Source organism: Phyllobates terribilis, unplaced genomic scaffold, assembly GCF_046119375.1.
Source record: "Phyllobates terribilis strain yellow unplaced genomic scaffold, ASM4611937v1 Scaffold_12__6_contigs__length_324123572, whole genome shotgun sequence".
Lineage (NCBI taxonomy): Eukaryota > Metazoa > Chordata > Amphibia > Anura > Dendrobatidae > Phyllobates > Phyllobates terribilis.
The window spans coordinates 11,370,043-11,376,227 of record NW_027362772.1 but is presented as its reverse complement, the minus strand read 5'-3'; positions in this window follow the sequence as shown (position 1 = coordinate 11,376,227).

The window sequence follows — 6,185 nt, the reverse complement described above, 5'->3', positions numbered from 1 at the left end:
GCAACTTCACTTCTGTGAGAAAAGTCCCATCCAAGTTCCAGCAGCAGGCTCCATGTGATGCAGGATTTCAGTGGCTACTAAGGAGGTCGTTTCGTCGTCTTAGCAGAACTTGTAGACGGACTCTAGGGGGCTTGACTACACGGGGTGTGCAACTGTCAGGCCTCTTTCAGACTAACAGTTTTGCTGGCGATTATCGCAGCAGTTTAAAAACCGCGGTGGTAATTGCCGGCAAAACCACTAGATAGCACTTGATTTGCTCAATGCAAGTCAATGGGCTCAAATCGCGGGAAAACTGTGCAGCAGAAAGCTGCGCGGTTTTACATTTTAAAACATGTTCTATCTTCTTGGCGATTACCGCTGCGGTTTTAAACTGTCGCGGTAATCGCCAGGAAAACAGCAAGTCTGAAAGAGGCATCAAGTGCTCCCTATGATGTATACAGGGCTGCTGGTTCACAGCCCCCTGCAAAGCTCCCCAACTCCCCATGTGCTCAGTGCTTTACTGGCTTTACACAGGGCGGGGGGAGCCTCCTCTTGTCCAGGCACATGAGGGGAGGGGGAAGGGGAACTTTCCAGAGGGCTGTGAACGAGCAGCCCTGAATGTATCACAGGAAGCCTGAATCCATCCACAATTTCTGCGACCAAGGGGGCCCAACTTCCTTAGTAACCACTGAAATCCTGCAGCACATAGAGCCTGCTGCTGTAACTTGGATGGGACTTTTCACACAAAACTAAATAAAATTTAGAAAAAAATTATATTTAAAAAAAAAAGCTGCTGGAATGGGTCTCCATTGGAAAAGATCAGTGCCACGGGTACTATAACACATCAAAAAAATATATTTTTTTTTTTTTTGGAGTTACGCTTTAAATATATTGTTCTGCAATGTTGGTTGGTTTGACCAATTGTTAATATTTTTCTGTCTGTAAAGTTACTTATCTAGAAAATTTAAAGTTTTGGAATTAAAAAAAAAACGTAACTTGACCACATTTATACATCTTAGACCCAAAATATGATTAGTGAGAAGTGAACCTGCTAAAGTTCAGTTCGGGCAGTTCCGTCCCAAACACACAAGAAAATCCGAGTTTGGGTTCAGCACCCCCAAACTATCAACTCCATTGAACTCAATGGATATGGAGACTCAGAGGAGTGGAGGATCTGTCCACCACATCCTCATCACTGACAAGATAGTAAAAAGAAAATATATATATTGATACTTACCCCTTTGCTGAGGTACCGGCAGACGCGGAGGGTCCTCTTCCATGCACTTCCACATTGTGTGAATATGTCATCGTACCCGAGGGAATCCCTTTCAGGATTCCTAGCTAGGGATCCCCTTGGTCAAGAAGACTCTCCACGCAGGTTGGGACCTCAGCGAAGGGGAGAGAAGCGATTTTTATTTTCTGATGAGCAAACTCCGAACATTGCCTGTTTGGGGTCGGTGTGGTTGAACCCGAGCAGACAATGTTTGATACGAACCCTGAACTTTCCAGATCGGGTTTGCTCATCACTAGATACAGTATGATATGTAATGGATGACAAAAAGAAGCCATTAAATGTAACACCAGATCTCATCGAGGCACTGCGCATGCGCAGCAGTGTCTTGGTGAGAGGAGAGGCATCCTGCCCCCGGGATTGACTGATAAATGGGGCAGGAGTGACGTCATGTCAGTGAGCGGCCGGGAGACATTAGGCCTCACTGCCGCGGCATTCATCATGCTTCATGGATCAGTGATCCAGGCAAGGTGAAAAGACAGCCGGAAGCAGGAGAAGACGTCACGGGGAACCGCTAGACTGCACTCCAGGACCCAAGGAGCTGCAGCTGCGACAGGTAATTATGTCAGTTTTTTTGTGTTCTAGGGTGATAATACTCCTTTAAGGCCAGCCAGAAGAGACACTGGGTGAGCTGCTGAAAAGGCAGCCACAGGTTCCACTGGAGCACAATTCTACAGCCTGCCACTGCTACTCACCGAGCCCAGGTTTCAGAAAGTTTTTTACCCAGCAATTGTGGTCCGGTATATTTTACCCCCAGGTATGTTCAGCCCTAGATGTTTTGTTCCATGCATGTTGACTCCAAAAGCTGAGGGTGAAACATCTGGGGTCAAAATGCTAGGGGCGAAACATCAGATGGCGATACATCCAGGGACAAAATGCAGTAGGTGAAACATCCGGGGGCGAAGCATTCGAAATGTGAGGGGGCGAAAAGTGCAGGGTGAAGCGTGCTGGAGGGAATCATACGGGGGCGAAACATCCAGGGGCGAAAAGTGCGGGTGTGAAACGTGCGGGGGCGAAACGTACGGGGGCGAATCTTCCTGGGGGCGAAATGTGCGGGGGGCGAAATGTACCTGGGGCAAACTGCTGGGGGGCGAACTGCCGGGGGCGAAACTTCCTATAACCGTCTCCTGCCCCTCTCTCTCATCTGCCTCCACAGAGATCGCTCCCTCTCCTACCTCTGGCAGGCACAGGCAGGCACAGGGCAAGATGGCGCCGAGGTTCCTGCTCCCGACGAGTCTCCCAGAAGAAAGGCCTCCAGGACCGTCACAGACACTGCTGCAGCGGCGCTTGCGGGCGCTGCAGACCGGGCTCTTCGCGGACCCATGCCTCACAGGTAGTTGCCCGGTATAGCAATATTTTTGCCCATGTTTGATAAGGGCTCAGCGGGAGCTCTTCAGCCGCGCGTCCTCTCAGTCCGATATCCGGCTATGCCCCCCCAGCATCCTTGTTTTAAAGATTGCGTGAATAAAGCAGAATAATTTTACCTCACACAGTGTGCCACCTGTTCATCTCTTTGTTGCATCATTCATGAGGACTATTGCTTTGGTGGTGCTGCACCTGTGACATGTGGAAGCCATACAGCTGACTCATAGTCCAAGGCTCCTAAAAGAGGTAGGAGCTGTATGCATAGTGCTGGTTTTCTGAACTTTACTTACAGTAGTAGGGCCCCTCCCCACTGAAAACACTATCCTCAAAAATAAAATACATCACAGCAGTAATAAAATCCTTTAATTAGCCCCTACAGTAATAATGTCCCACATCCTGCTCCCATATGTACTCCATTCTGGACCCCATATGTTCTCCACTCCTGGCCCCATGTGACTTATCTTGCCTGCATGTCTCTAAAGTCTACCCCCATGTGTCATCTCCCATTCTACCTCATGTCTCTACTCCCATTCTGCCCCATGTCTCTTCTCCCATTCAGCCCCCATGTCTCTTCTACCATTCTGCCCCATGTCTCTTCTCCCATTCAGCCCCCATGTCTCTTCTCCAATTCTGCCCCCATGTCTCTTCTACCATTCTGCCCCATGTCTCTTCTCCCATTCAGCCCCCATGTCTCTTCTCCAATTCTGCCCCTATGTCTCTTCTCCCATTCTGCCCTTATGTCTCTTCTCCCATTCTGCCCTTATGTCTCTTCTCCCATTCTGCCCTTATGTCTCTTCTCCCATTCTGCCCCCATGTCTCTTCTCCCATTTCGCTCCCATGTCTCTTCTCCCATTCTGCTCCCATGTCTCTTCTCCCATTTCGCTCCCATGTCTCTTCTCCCATTTCGCTCCCATGTCTCTTCTCCCATTCTGCTCCCATGTCTCTTCTCCCATTCCACTCCCATGTCTCTTCTCCCATCCTGCCCCCATAGCTCTTCTACAATTCTGCCTCCATGTCTCAAAAAAAAAAGTTCCTCCTCACCTTGCTGCTTCTCCAGCGGAGACGCTCCTTCGTTGATTTGAAGCACAGACGTTAGCCAGTTACAGGCCGACAGTGACGTCATACACCAGCAACATGCACACGGACGTCAGCTACCGGCCTGTGATTGGCTGGCGACTTAACTATTGAGGTGCGGGAAAACTCCCACACGGCAATAGATTTAAAGTGAACCTGTGTCTGAGGACGCAAGTTCAGTTCACTGGGGCCCGGTGAGCAGACGTCTGGGCCCCTCTACTCACCGGGCCCCATATGCAAGTAAGGGCAGTAATGCTCTGAAGGCGACCCTGCTGACAATAAACTGGTCTAAATCCGCTCCTTTGGATTCCAGGAGTACTGCTATTTGGGAGAGTCTATCCAATATTCCAGTAGTTCACAAATTTACTTGAAATAAAATAAATCTCACTGCGCTGATAGGACAGTGTTGTACACTGTATTATCCCTTAGGTGTATACCTAGGAATGAGTACCTTAACAAAAATAAACAGAAAAGTGAATGTACAGTTAGTTTCTGAAATGTGTAAGGGAAAGCACGGTGTCTCCAGGCATCCGCACCTTGTGAAGATTGTGACGTCACACGCCATTTGCTTCCTCGCGCACCAACACGTGTCATGTCGGTCATCGGCCGGGACCTCCTGAACACTGCAGTGGACTTTGTTTGCTAGACACATCTAGCAGGAGCTACCAGCAGGCATCACGCATTGGAGCCCTCGTCCATATCAGAATATACATCAGAACAGAGAGTTGTGGATGGACATTTGCTCCACAAATACCTATCACACTGATTTTTTTATCACTACAATTCAATTGAGTCCATTCACTTCCATTTTTGTTGAGGTACTCTCTCCTAGGTATATCCCTAAGGGATTATACAATGTTCAACACTGTCCTATTAGCACGGTGAGATTTATTTTATTTCAGGTCAATTGAGTAGTGCACTTTGAGCAGGGGTGCTTTTTCCACTTGCAGCTTTTAGGATAGAAATCACAATTTAGGAGGGCGGATGTGTGTTTCAGTTCAGAAATTTAAGTATCTGGGGATTTACATTACTAATAAACCACAGGAGCTTATTCCCTTAAATCTAAGTCCACTGGTTATTAAAATGAGGAACAAAGTGTGTATATGGGAAAAACTACCGGTGTCAGCCTTGGGTAGAGTAAACCTCATTAACATGTGCTTAATGCCATGTATTCTATACGTTGTACATAACTCACCTCTCTGGATTCCTAAATACTGGTTTAGGCAAATGCACAACAGCTTTAGAGACTTTGTGGAAGAGAGGGACCCTTAGAATAAAACCGGAAAAATTGCAATTACCAAAAAATCAGGGGGGTAGCTTTGTCTTATATACAGTGGGTACGGAAAGTATTCAGACCCCTTTAAATTTTACACTCTTTGTTTCATTGTAGCCATTTGGTAAATTCTAAAAAGTTCATTCTTTTTCTCATTAAAGTACACTCTGCACCCCACTGAAAAAAAACATAAATGTAGAAATTTTTGCAAATTTATTAAAAAAGTAAAATTGAAATATCACATGGCCATAAGTATTCAGACCCTTTGGTCAGTACTGAGTAGAAACACCCTTTTGAGCTAGTACAGCCATGAGTCTCCTTGGGAATGAAGCAACAAGTTTTTCACACCTGGATTTGAGGATCCTCTGATATTTTCATTGAAGATCCTCTCCAGTTCCGTCAGGTTGGATGGTGAACGTTGGTGGACAGCCATTTTCAGGTCTCTCCAGCGATGCTCAATTGGGTTTAGGTCAGGGCTCTGGCTGGGCCAGTCAAGAATGTTCACAGAGTTGTTTTCAAGCCACTCCTTTGTTATTTTAGCTGTGTGCTTAGGGTCTTGTTGGAAGGTGAACCTTTGGCCAAGTCTGAGGTCCAGAGCACTCTGGCAGAGGTTTTTATTCAGGATATGTCTGTACTTGGCAGCAGTCATGTTTCCTTTAATTGCAACCAGTCGTCCTGTCCCTGCAGCTGAAAAACACCTCCATAGCATGATGCTGCCACCACCATGTTTCACTGTTGGGATTGTATTGCGTAGGTGATGAGCAGTGCCTGGTTTTCTCCACACATACCGCTTAGAATTATCACCAGAAAGTTCTATCTTCGTCTCATCAGACCAGAGAATCTTATTTCTCATAGTCTGGGAGTCCTTCATGTGTTTTTGAGCAAACTCTGTTCGGGCTTTCATATGTCTTGCACTAAGGAGAAACGTCCGTCGGGCCACCCTGCCATAAAGGCCCCACTGGTGGAGGGCTGCAGTGATAGTTGACTTTGTGGAACATTCTCCCATCTCCCTACTGCATCTCTGGAGCTCAGCCACAGTGATCTTGGTGTTCTTCTTTACCTGTCTCACCAAGGCTCTTCTCTCAGTTTGGCTGGACAGCCAGGTCTAGGAAGACTTCTGGTGGTCCCAAACTTCTTTCATTTAAGGATTATGGAGGCCACTGTGCCCTTAGGAACCTTGAGTAATGCAGAAATTCTTTTGTA